We start from the raw sequence: 13,467 nt of genomic DNA, 5'->3' as shown, positions 1-13,467 counted from the left end.
ACAAGGCTAGCACATCAAAATTTTGGACAGGCACAAGAGGTCGGCAAAGTTAGCGTTTCTGTTATCTCTATTGCATTCTAAAGCAAGGGTCTCCAACCTTGGTCCCTTGAAGACTTGCGGACTTCAACTCCCAGAGTCCCCCAGCCAGCAAAGCTGGCTGAGGAACTCTGGGAGTTGAAGACCACAAGTCTTCAAGGGACCAAGGTTGAGACCCCTGTTCTAAAGATCGTTTGGATTTTCGCAGCCAGGTAAGGTATATATATAATAATAATAATAATAATAATAATAATAATAATAATAATAATAATAATAATAATAATAATAATAATAATAATAATAATAATAATAATAATAATAATAATAATAATAATAATAATAATTTAATTTGTATACCGCCCTTCTCCCGAAGGACTCAGGGCAGTGAACAGGCAAATAAAATACAGACAAAAGCACACACAATATTAAAAAACAACCCTTAAAAACTTATTTAATTAGCCAGAAAATTTAAGATAAAAATTACACCCTATAAAATTACAGAAATTTAAAAACCCTTTCCAGCTGTTACTTCTTATCCGTCCTTAGATGCTTTGGGAAAGTTGTCCCCCCCTTTCTCTTTGAGAGCCCCTCAAATATTGGAAGAGTGCTAAAATTTAGACCTTTCTTCCAGGGGTGAAATGCTCCCGGTTCAGACTAGATCGCGCAATCCGGTAGCGATTATATGGCCGGTGGTTTGGCGATCTGGTAGCGATGGCGGAGCAAAGCTCCACCCACCCACCCAGGTGTCATTACTTCTTGGTTTTAACCAGGAAGTAATGTGTTTTTTACCCTCTGCGCATGTGCAGAAGATCTGCATGCGCGGCACATGCATGTCCGAACCAATAAGGAAGGTAAGTAGATTTCACCCGCTTTCTTCCCTATGACCATGCAGGACATTAAAAAATCACCAAATAATTAGCAAAGAACTTCAGAAGGTCAACCATTCCACTGATTAATTGTTCTCACTATCAGAGAATTTCTCTTAGTTCTGTGTTGGATCGCTCTTTAATGGGTTTCCAGCTGTTACTTCTTATCCGTCCTTAGATGCTTTGGGAAAGTTGTCCCCCCCTTTCTCTTTGAGACCCCATCAAATATTGGAAGAGTGCTAAAATTTAGACCTTTCTTCCAGGGGTGAAATGCTCCCGGTTCAGACCAGATCGTGCGATCCGGTAGCGATTATATGGCCGGTGGTTTGGCGATCTGGTAGCGATGGCGGAGCAAAGCTCCACCCACCCACCCAGGTGTCATTACTTCTTGGTTTTAACCAGGAAGTAATGTGTTTTTTACCTTCTGCGCACGTGCAGAAGATCTGCATGCGCGGCACATGCATGTCCGAACCAATAAGGAAGGTAAGTAGATTTCACCCGCTTTCTTCCCTATGACCATGCAGGACATTAAAAAAAATCACCAAATAATTAGCAAAGAACTTCAGAGCTGGATCCTGAACATTCATTCATAATTACAGCCTATTAACGAAATATTTCACAAAAGGCAAATCCAGGAACAAAATAATAATTTTGCTATAGAATAGAATAGAATAGAATTTTTATTGGCCAAGTGTGATTGGACACACAAGGAATTTGTCTTGGTGCATATGCTCTCAGTGTACATAAAAGAAAAGATACGTTCATCAAGGTACAACATTTACAACATAAATGATGGTCAATATATCAATATAAATCATAAGGATTGCCAGCAACAAAGTTACAGTCATACAGTCATAAGTGGAAAGAGATTGGTGATGGGAACTATGAGAAGATTAATAGTAGTGCAGATTCAGTACATAGTTTGACAGTGTTGATGGAATTATTTGTTTAGCAGAGTGATGGCCTTCGGGAAAAAACTGTTCTTGTGTCTAGTTGTTCTAGTGTGCAGTGCTCTATAGCGTCGTTTTGAGGGTAGGAGTTGAAACAGTTTATGTTCTGGATGTGAGGGGTCTGTAAATATTTTCACGGCCCTCTTCTTGATTCGTGCAGTATACAGGTCCTCAATGGAAGGCAGGTTGGTAGCAATTATATTTTTTGTTAAGGTAAGATGCTTAGAATACAGGATAACATAGTTGGAAGGAGCCTTAGAGTCCTCTAATTCAACCCTCTGCTTAAGCAGGAGACCCTATACCATTCTGGCTGTCCAATCTCATCTTAAATCCCTCCAGTCATAGAGCATCCACAACTTCAGAAGGTCAACCATTCCACTGATTAATTATTCTCACTATCAGAGAATTTCTCTTAGTTCTGTGTTGGATCGCTCTTTAATGGGTTTCCAGCTGTTACTTCTTATCTGTCCTTAGATGCTTTGGGAAAGTTGTCCCCCCCCTTTCTCTTTGAGAGCCCCTCAAATATTGGAAGAGTGCTAAAATTTAGACCTTTCTTCCAGGGGTGAAATGCTCCCGGTTCAGACTAGATCGCGCAATCCGGTAGCGATTATATGGCCGGTGGTTTGGCGATCTGGTAGCGATGGCGGAGCAAAGCTCCACCCACCCACCCAGGTGTCATTACTTCTTGGTTTTAACCAGGAAGTAATGTGTTTTTTACCCTCTGCGCACGTGCAGAAGATCTGCATGCGCGGCACATGCATGTCCGAACCAATAAGGAAGGTAAGTAGATTTCACCCGCTTTCTTCCCTATGACCATGCAGGACATTAAAAAAAATCACCAAATAATTAGCAAAGAACTTCAGAGCTGGATCCTGATGATTCTAGATAGCTTCATATGATGTTCTTTGCACTGCCCTTGTCCTTTTGCAAATGTTCCTGTTCCCAGATTTCTTTTCCTGAAATGAGGGATTGTATAATATGAGCCTGTTGGAGTTGATTACTTTTTGTCTTTTAATGAATCCCTTGCATCAGAGTGGAGTCGGGACAACTGAATGGACCTGAATGTTTACTGGCCGGATACCCTTCCTGTCACCAATGCAGAGTTCGCAGCACATATTGACTCATTGTGCCCAGAGGGAGAAATATCTGCTGCTGCCTAGGATCAAACTCACAGCCTCCTGATTGTGAGGCAAGAGCTCCATCTCTAGGCCACTGCACCACCCTTGGAGTTAATCTATATATAAATATATAGGGAGGTGAGTTGAAGGAAATATAGAATATTTGATTGACTGATCAATCTTATTTAAGTGTCTTTAATTCAGAGTATTTCTTGTGCTCAAATTGCCATCAGTTGTCCGAGTTGCAGCCCTTTGAGAATAGAATGATCCTGGGAGAAGCTTTCTCATGAAGAGACAGAAGACTAGAAAATGGGCAAGGTGAAGGATCAACCTGTATAATAAAGGTTTAACTACTTAACCTGTAAGTATGAGGCATTGCCAAGTAGAACGAGAATTCTACAGAGATTATTTACTCAAATAGTGATTAGATCCAGAGAAAGAAATCTGCCTGTGATGCCTCAAGCTAAATACTACAATCCAATTTGGAAAACACCAGAGTCACTCTCACATGAAGATCAGAACATTAAAGTAAGAACATTAAGGGCAAATAATCCATAATTTACATAAATAATCCATTTCTTCCACCTCAGTCTGGAAACAAGGTGTAAGTCCTGCCTACAGGAATAGGTCATGGAGCAATTTCCATAATTTAATTTGCGTATATAAAGGTTTTTCTACAAAAACTCTGGAGAACTAGCTGTCTCAGAAGAAAGGAATAAATTGTGCGTGGCAAATCATAATGCTGGTCCTAATTACTTTTTCACTGAAAGGATAAGGAAGAAGTCCAAACACAACTGAAATGTTTTTTTTTTTGAAAAAAAATGATATTGTATTAAAGATTAATAACCCTCCTGGACATAACAGACCAACAACAACACTTTCCATCCCTGACATAATGCTCCAGTACAAGGAGTGAGTCAAGACAGGTTGTCATCAAAAACTGAGGTGGTGATAAATACTGCGAGAACGCTGGACTTGGTCTTCAAAGTGGGTCAAACATTCCCTAAAGCCATACAGTCTATTCGGTCTAGGCACACTGGCCTGAGGAAGCAGAGAAATTGTATTAATAAAATAAGTTCACAAATATGTGCGAATAGGACCTTCGGGAACATTGGCTCTTAGGCTGCGTATCCTCTACCTCTTTCATCAAAACAAGGAAGTCAATTAGCTTTGTAAATTAGGGGGAGAAGTTGCTGCAAAACAAATAAATATAGGGTGCAAGTTAGGCCCGGCAGAATTTTCACACTGATACTTGCAAGGTTTGCAAAAGCGTTTTTGATGGGGAACATCAAGGCCTTTTCGAGTACGCTTTTTTTGCTACCTCTGCATCAGGGGTAAGTTCTACTTACCTTTACTACCAGTTTGCATCATGCCCACGCGCTCTTCTGTGCATGCGCAGAAGAGTTTGGATGACGTTTGGGTCAGTGGGCGGAGCCTCCGACCAGTTTTACTACCGGTTCCTAAAGAACCGGTCCAAATTGAGGGCAACCCACCACTGCTCTGCCTCCTCCAAGAGTTTAAGATTTGGTGATCGGTAAAATTGCAAAAAAAATAAAATCGTTCTTTTGAAAAAAAATGCAGAAAAGGAATGAATAGATAAGTGTGAAAAGTAATGCAACCCCTTTCCAGATGTTAGATCTCTACACAACAAGAACACTACAATGTGATGTGAAGCCATACTTGCAACTCATAGGAATGCTTGTATGTTTTGTTCACATACAACATGGTTTGAGCTGGCCTCTTCCTCCTCCTCCTCCTCCTCCTCCTCCTCCTCCTCCTCTCTTTGATTGAAAACTGTATTCTCTTTCCCTCCAAGAATCTGTTTTTTGTAAGATCCTTTTTGAAAAGTGGTTTACTTTTCCAGCCGAAGGGTGATTCCGTCCAAGTTTCAGCTGTCCAAATCTCCTTGAAATAGCAAACTTGGGGATAAGTTTGGAAAGGGTTGTTATCCCAATTGTACCACCACCACAAAAAAAAAAGAGAGAGAGAGAGAGAGAGAGAGAGAGAGAGAGAGAGAGAGAGAGAGAGAGAGAGAGAGAGAGAGAAGTTTATGGCATGCTTCAGGGAGATACGAAATTTGCAGCAATACTAAAAATTATGCAACACACGTACAGAAAGAGAGGAAAAAAGTAGAAGGATTTGGGAAAAGACTGCATAGAAAGAAGCATTGACCAAAACTGTTGATACGGTAGAGTGCTAATGTTATAGAATTACAAGGCTAGCACATCAAAATTTTGGATAGGCACAAGAGGTCGGCAAAGTTAGCGTTTCTGTTATCTCTCTATTGCATTCTAAAGCAAGGGTCTCCAACCTTGGTCCCTTGAAGACTTGCGGACTTCAACCCCAGAGTCCCCAGCCAGCAAAGCTGGCTGAGGAACTCTGGGAGTTGAAGACCACAAGTCTTCAAGGGACCAAGGTTGAGACCCCTGTTCTAAAGATCGTTTGGATTTTCGCAGCCAGGTAAGGTATATATATAATAATAATAATAATAATAATAATAATAATAATAATAATAATAATAATAATAATAATAATAATAATAATAATAATAATAATAATAATAATAATAATAATAATAATAATAATAATTTAATTTGTATACCGCCCTTCTCCCGAAGGACTCAGGGCAGTGAACAGGCAAATAAAATACAGACAAAAGCACACACAATATTAAAAAACAACCCTTAAAAACTTATTTAATTAGCCAGAAAATTTAAGATAAAAATTACACCCTATAAAATTACAGAAATTTAAAAACCCCTTAAATTAAATTAAAATTTTAAAAATCAAGCCAGTCCAGCCATATGAAATAAATAGGTTTTAAGTTCGTGGCAAAAGGTCCTAAGGTCAGGTAATTGTCGAAGCCCAAGGGGAAGCTCGTTCCACAGGGTAGGAGCCCCCACAGAGAAGGCCCTCCATCTGGGAGCCGCCAGTCGACATTGTTTGGCTGATGGCATCCTAAGGAGTCCCTCTCTGTGGGAACGCACCGGTCGCTGGGAGATAGAAGACGTCAGTAGACAGTCCTGTAGGTATCCCTGTCCTAAGCCATGGAGCGCTTTAAAGGTGGTAACCAATACCTTAAAGCACACCCGGAAAACAACAGGTAGCCAGTGCAGTCTGCGCAGGATAAGTGTTACGTGGGAGCTCCGCACCGCTCCCTCAATAACCCGCGCAGCCGCGTTCTGGACTAGCTGGAGTCTCCGAGTGCTTTTCAAGGGGAGCCCCATGTAGAGAGCATTGCAGTAGTCCAAGCGAGAGGTAACGAGAGCATGAGTGACCGTACATAGGGCATACCGGTCCAGAAAGGCAATTGGCGGATCAGGCGAACCTGATAAAAAGCTCTCCTGGAGACGGTCACCAAATGTTCTTCAAAGGACAACCGCCCATCCAGGAGGACGCCCAAGTTGCGCACCCTCTCCATCGGGGCCAGCGACTCATCCCCAACAGACAGCTGCATCTGCAGCTGACTGTACCGGGGTGCCGGCATCCACAGCCACTCCGTCTTGGAGGGATTAAGTTTGAGCCTATTCCTCCCCATCCAGACCCGTACGGCTTCCAAACACTGGGACAGCACTTCGACAGCTTCGCTGGGGTGGCCTGGGGTGGAAAAGTACAGCTGCGTGTCATCAGCGTACAGTTGGTATCTCATCCCAAAACCACTGATGATCTCACCCAGTGGCTTCATATAGATGTTGAACAGGAGGGGTGAGAGAATCGATCCCTGCGGCACCCCACACATGAGGCACCTCGGGGTCGATCTCTGCCCTCCTGTCAACACCGTCTGAGTCCGGTCAGAGAGGTAGGAGGAGAACCACCAATAAATGGTGCCTCCCACTCCCAACCCCTCCAACCGGCGCAGCAGGATACCATGGTCCTGCTCCAACCCCTCCAACCGGCGCAGCAGTATACCATGGTCCTGCTCCAACCCCTCCAACCGGCGCAGCAGGATACCATCTATTTTAAAGAATGGAGACTTTATTCTTTTTATCTTGAGGACTTTGCGTTTTGAATATTTTTTGCCTGTTTTGATGCATTCCTCTCCCCTCCCGCCGCCTGTGATTGCTTAGGTAGTGATCTCATGTTTTGTTTTGACTGGAATATTAGACAGGTAATTCTTAGAAGGTGAGGCTCTGCTAGGAGTCCCATATGCTTCTATAATTCCTTCAGTGCAAATATATCTGACACTTTAAACTTTCTAAAGGGACTTATAGGATGGAATATATGAAATGGAAACAGTGGACAGAGAATATCTCTCTCTCTCTCTCTACTCTCTATTTCTCTATCTCTCGTTTAGCTATCTCTCATTTTTCTATCCTCCTCCTCCTCCTTTTTCTTCTTCTTTTTTGCTATAACATATTAAAAAATATGTTTTTAGCATATTAAAAAATATCTCTATCTCCCATTTGGAGAGTCAGAACTCCCAATCCTAATAAGAGAAACTGAAAAAAAGGGAAATTCAAAGCATAAACACATCATTTAAGAAGAAAAAAACCCCATATCCCAGAGCAAAAGATGTAAAAGCTTTTGTTTTTATTCATTTAAAATTCAGGAAGAGAATGGTAACTTGGGAGAGTGTACTTTAATCCCTTTTCCAGTTTTAAAGTAAACTTTTTGGCATTAAATAAAATACATCTATGGGCAACACTGCTCGGAATATTGGAAATGGAAGGACTCACGGCTAAAATCCAACAGGTTCTGACAGGTTCCGGAGAACCGGTAGCAAAAACTCTGAGTAGTTCAGAGAACTGGCAAATACCACCTCTGGCTGGCCCCAGAGTGGGATGGGAATGGAGATTTTGCAGTATCCTTCCCCTGCCATGCCCACCAAGCCACGCCCACCAAGCCACGCCCACCAAGCCCATCAAGCCACGCCCACAGAACCGGTAATTAAAAAAAATTGGATTTCACCACTGGAAGGAATGTCTGATTTAGGAATGACTTCCAAGTTCCTACCAGCTTCCCCACTGAGTTTCCTTATAGGAATCTGGAAGGGGGCATTTGGAAATTTTCCCTTCCCTTCCCTTTCCTTCTTACCCCAAAATGCATCATTTCTCCCATTTAAAAGTCATGTCAACAAGAATTTTAGAAGTACATAGACAAGAACCTCATGATATATACCTAAAATAAGGAAGATAAATGGGTAAGGACTGTAACTTTCAATGTTGTTGTTAGTTGCGAAGTCGTGTCTGATCCATCGTGACCCCATGGACAACGTTCCTCCAGGCCTTCCTGTCCTCTACCATCCCCCAGAGTCCATTTAAGCTCACACCTACTGCTTCAGTGACTCCATCCAGCCCCCTCATTCTCTGTCGTCCCTTTCTTCTTTTGCCCTCAATCTTTCCCAGCATTTACCGATAGTAAAACATTTTCAATCCCACCACTGGTTGAATCCATACCTCCTTTTAACAACAAAAAATGTCTCTACTGTGTGGTTGCAGATGTCATCTTGATTTTTTATCAGCAGAGGCTCCTTTTTAGTTGGGCACTTTTATACAAAGTCCTAATGGACAATCATTTAAATATGAGCCAGCAGTGTGCTGCAGCTGCCAAAAAAGCCAACACAGTTCTAGGCTGCATAAACAGAGGGATAGAATCAAGATCACATGAAGTATTAATACCACTTTATAATGCCTTGGTAAGGCCACACCTGGAATACTGCATTCAGTTTTAGCCACCACGATGTAAAAAAGATGTTGAGACTCTAGAAAAAGTGCAGAGAAGAGCAAAAAAGGTGATTAGGGGACTGGAGGCTAAAATATATAAAGAACAGTTGCAGGAATTGTGTATGTCTAGTTTAATGAAAAGACGGACTAAGGGGGGCAGGTTGGTGACATGATAGCAGTGTTCCGATATCTCAGAGGCTGCCACAAAGAAATTAAGCTATTCTCCAAAGCATCTGAGGGCAGGACAAGAAGCAATGGGTGGAAACTAATCAAGTTAGAGAGAAGCAACCTAGAACTAAGGAGAAATTTCCTGACTGTGAGAATAATTAATCAGTGGAACAGCTTGCCTCCAGATGTTGTAAATGCTCCAACATTGGAAGTTTCTAAGAAGAGATTGGATAACCATTTGTCTGAAATGGTCTAGGGTTTCTTGCCTAAGCAGGGAGTTGGACTAGAAGACTTCCAAGGTCCCTTCCAACTCTGTTGTTCTGTTCTGTTCTGTTCTGTTCTGTTCTGTTCTGTTCTGTCAGAAGTTTAATGGTAGAGCATCTTTGAGGCCCATGGAAATTTTGGGCTTCTATTCTCAGGAATTAGATCGGGGAAAAACAACCTCCTGGGTTACTGTTGAGCCACAATCAGTTGGCTTTGACAATGGACCCATTCAAATTTTAGAGAAGGTGGGAAACTGGACTTTCAGCAGCTGATTGAGGATGATGTATGTTAACATAGACCTGGTTAAGGTGGACCAGGGGACTGACACAATGAAAGGCAGCTTTCTTTCCTTGAATTTATATCACAGCCATATGGACAGCCATAACCATTTGCATGACTGATGTCGGCAAATGACAACCATGGAAATTGCTGGGCTCTGAGCAGATCACATGCTGCTCAAGAGACAGAGGTTATTTATAAGCTAGGGGAGAGTTAGAAATGTGGCAGAAATGGAAAACTGGTGATTATCTTCAGGCCCATGACAATAGACATAATTCTTGATCAGCTGCCAAAGCTCCAGCGCCACATTGATTCTGCTCTAAAACCTGAATTGGATTAAAATGTGGTCAAGATTGGGTAAAAAAGTAAAGGTTCCCCTTGCACATATGTGCTAGTCGTTCCCCACTCTAGGGGCAGTGTTCATCTCCGTTTCAAAGCCGAAGAGGCAGTGCTGTCCGAAGATGTCTCCATGGTCATGTGGCCGGAATGACACAACGCCAAAGGCGCACAGAACACTGTTACCTTCCCACCAAAGGTGGTCCCTATTTTTCTACTTGCATTTTTTACGTGCTTTCAAACTGCTAGGTTGGCAGAAGCTGGGAAAAGTAACAGGAGCTCACCCCGTTACACGGCAGCACTAGGGATTCGAACCACTGAACTGCCAACCTTTCGATCAACAAGCTCAGCATCTTAGCCATTGAGCCAGTGTATCCCATGATTGATTAGATTGATAGTCACCAACAATTATTTCCCAGGAGTGATACAGGCAAGCCAAAGGATTTATGGGATATTAAATTGGTGCCCCCACAATCAGAAGGATGCTCCTGTCAAATTGGCTCTGTTTAAACTGGCTTTTTTGAACTCTTAAAGTCTGTCTTGAACTGTTGGTTCGTGCAATGTTCCTGGATGGATAAATATTCTACAATGCTTTTCTAGAATTTGGTGTTCCACCTTGCTTACTTGCAGGGTATACTGTAAAAAAACAAAATTCTGCAGCAAGTATATTTGCAAGAAGACACATCTGGATCTGCCCTAATTCTTTCCATAAAGATTTTTGCCTTCTTGAAAAGCGACATATTGGGGACATTTCTTAAGCACAGAAATGGGATTACTATTTTTGGCATGGTTGTTACATTTTAAAGCTGGCGGTTTGCATGCTACTTCCAGCATAAATAAGTATATTTTCCAAATATTTATTTGGTATACCAGTTTAAACACAACAGATCAACTGGTCTGCTTTGGCACATGGAACCAGGCTGTTTTCATCCATTTCCATTCTGTGTGATGCTCCAAACATTTTACATAACCTGCAATTATTGGACTGAAGACATGTTAAAGAATTAGTTTAATGCATGATTCATATACTATGAGCACCTGCTTGGGTTTTAGCTGTTGAGGTTTCAGATCAGGTTTGTTTTCACAGTCCTGCAGTATAATATCAATAGAAATGTCCCCCAAAGATTCCATAGCAATAGCTATAGATTTATATACCACTTCACAATGCTTTACAGCCCTCTCTAAGTGATTTACAGAGTCAGCATGTTGACACCAACAATCTGGGTCCTCATTTTATCCACCTCGGGAGGATGGAAGGCTGAGTCAACCTTGAGCCAAGTGAGAATCGAACTGCTGGCAGTCAGCAGCAGTTGGCAGAATTAGCCTGCAATGCTGCCTTTTAACCACTGCGCTACTATGACTCTTATTCTATATCAGGGGTATTCAACCTTTTTATACCTACCACCCACTTTTGTATCTCTGTTAGTAGTAAAATTTTCTAACCACCCACTGGTTCCACAATAATGCGCCCTGTATCGTCATCTGTGCATGCCTCTTGCGCATCGTGGATTGGGTGGGATACCAGCTACCAGCTCTGCTTGTCTGTTACAGCTGGGTGGCGTGTGGGGAAATGCGTGAGCTATTCTGGGATTAAAAGCTATTCTCTTTTGTTTGCGGTCACACTATCGCGCCATTTATTTTCACTTACGTAATGTGAACTAAACTGATGCGTGGGCAATACAAATAGTATATTTTCAGAAATTTAAATTGTCACAGGGAATTTTATGAAAACCTAATGAAAATGTTTTTAAATAATGCTATGAAATTTTTTTAAAAAGTCAATTAAATGAAAAAAAAAAGGAAAGTGCTTCAGTATCGGACAAAACCCCTACCGCTCACCATGAAAGCTGGAACGCCCACTAGTGGGCTGTAGGGACCAGGTTCTACTGTTCTACCACTGTTCTATATGCTTCCCCAAATTCCTGCTTATTAGTACCAATAGTTTTCTTTTTGCATCTGCTGTCATCTATGGCTTTTCTGAAGGGTCCTCTTCTTCAGAGAATTTCCTGGATGAAACTGCTCACTTAATTCCTTAGATTAGATTGCTTGAGGTTTCTCCTGGGGGAAGGATACTGCAAAATCTCCATTCCCTCCCCACTCCTGGGGGAAGGATACTGCAAAATCCCCATTCCCACCTGACTCCTGGGGGAAAGATACTGCAAAATCTCCATTCCCTCCCCACGCCTAGGGGAAGGAAAGGATATTGCAAAATCTCCATTCCCACCCCATTCTGGGGACCAGCCAGAAGTGGTATTTGCCGGTTCTCTGAACTATTCAAAATTTCCGCTACCTGTTCTCCAGAACCTGTCAGAACCTGCTGAATAGCACCCCTGGTCAGATGGACATCTGGTCAGGACATATCCAACCATATTTTAGCCTAGCATAACCACCCTTTATTTTTAATTTCATTTCTTTGGCCCAGTTCTGAAAAGTTAAGGAAGTATTCCAAGATTTTCCCCAGGTTGAGTTGGAAATTATCATACTTGAATATTGACTAAGATGATTGGATGGATCATCTCATATTCAAAACAGTTTTAGTCAATGTGTTGACTATAAGGATAAGCATGGATAGTAGAGAAAAGGAAATGACTGAAACTACACTAGCAGGCCAAAAATAGTAATGATATCTAGTGGAAGATTAAGGCAACCATTTTTGTCTGCATGTAAAAGGGGGAAATATCAGAACAAAAGGCAAAAGAGAGAAGAAATGTGTAGTAATTAGATATGCTGACTAGGAAGTACAGGTAGTTCTCAACATATGACCACAATTGAGCTTAGCAAAATTGCTAAGCAAGACAATTAAGTGAGTTTTGCTCCATTTTACAACCTTTCTTGCCACAGTTGTTAAGTGAATCTCTCCAGTTGTTAAGTTAGTAACATGGTTGTTAAGTGAGACAGGCTTCCCCATTGACTTTGCTTGTTGGAAAGTTGCAAAAGAAGATCACACGACCACAAGACGTTGCAAGTTTCATAAATACATACCAGTTGTCAAGTGCCCAGATTTTAATCACATGACCATGAGATGCTGCAACAGTCATGTGAAAAAGATCATTAGTCACTTTTTTAAAAAATACTGTTGTATTAATACCGCTATATGTTGTAGGGATGCAGTGGCTCAGCGGCTAAGATGCTGAGCTTGTCGATCGAAAGGTCGGCAGTTCAGCGGTTCGAATCCGTAGTGCTGCATAATGGGGGGAGCTCCCATTACTTGTCCCAGCTTCTGCCAACCTAGCAGTTCGAAAGCACGTAAAAAATGCAAGTAGAAAAATAGGGACCACCTTTGGTGGGAAGATAACAGCGTTCTGTGCGCCTTTGGCATTTAGTCATGCCGGCCACATGACCACGGAGACGTCTTCGGACAGCGCTGGCTCTTCGGCTTTGAAATGAAGATAAGCACTGCCCTCTAGAGTTGGGAACGACTAGCACGTATGTGTGAGGGGAACCTTTACCTTTAACTTTGAGTGGTCACTGAATAAAGGGTTGAAAGTCAACGACTAACCATATAACAATGAATTCAGAAATCATGCCTACTTTTAAAAGAGAAAAATAACTCATAAAAATCGTGAAAGTATCTGTCCAAAGATAAATGGGGATGCCCCTCTTTTAATCTCTCCTTTTCTTTTCTCTTTAGCATTTTGTCTTTAACCACAGAGTTTGGATGTGGTTTAAAGTACTAGAATTTGTATGGTTTGGTGTGTTTGAAACCAGCCCATTCTGGCTTTGGTAGTGTCATGATTAAACAAACCATGGCTAAGTATTAGGTATACATTTATTCTGTTGTGTGCGG

Source organism: Ahaetulla prasina, chromosome 9 (genome assembly GCF_028640845.1).
Source record: "Ahaetulla prasina isolate Xishuangbanna chromosome 9, ASM2864084v1, whole genome shotgun sequence".
Classification (NCBI taxonomy): domain Eukaryota; kingdom Metazoa; phylum Chordata; class Lepidosauria; order Squamata; family Colubridae; genus Ahaetulla; species Ahaetulla prasina.
This window is presented reverse-complemented; position numbering follows the sequence as displayed.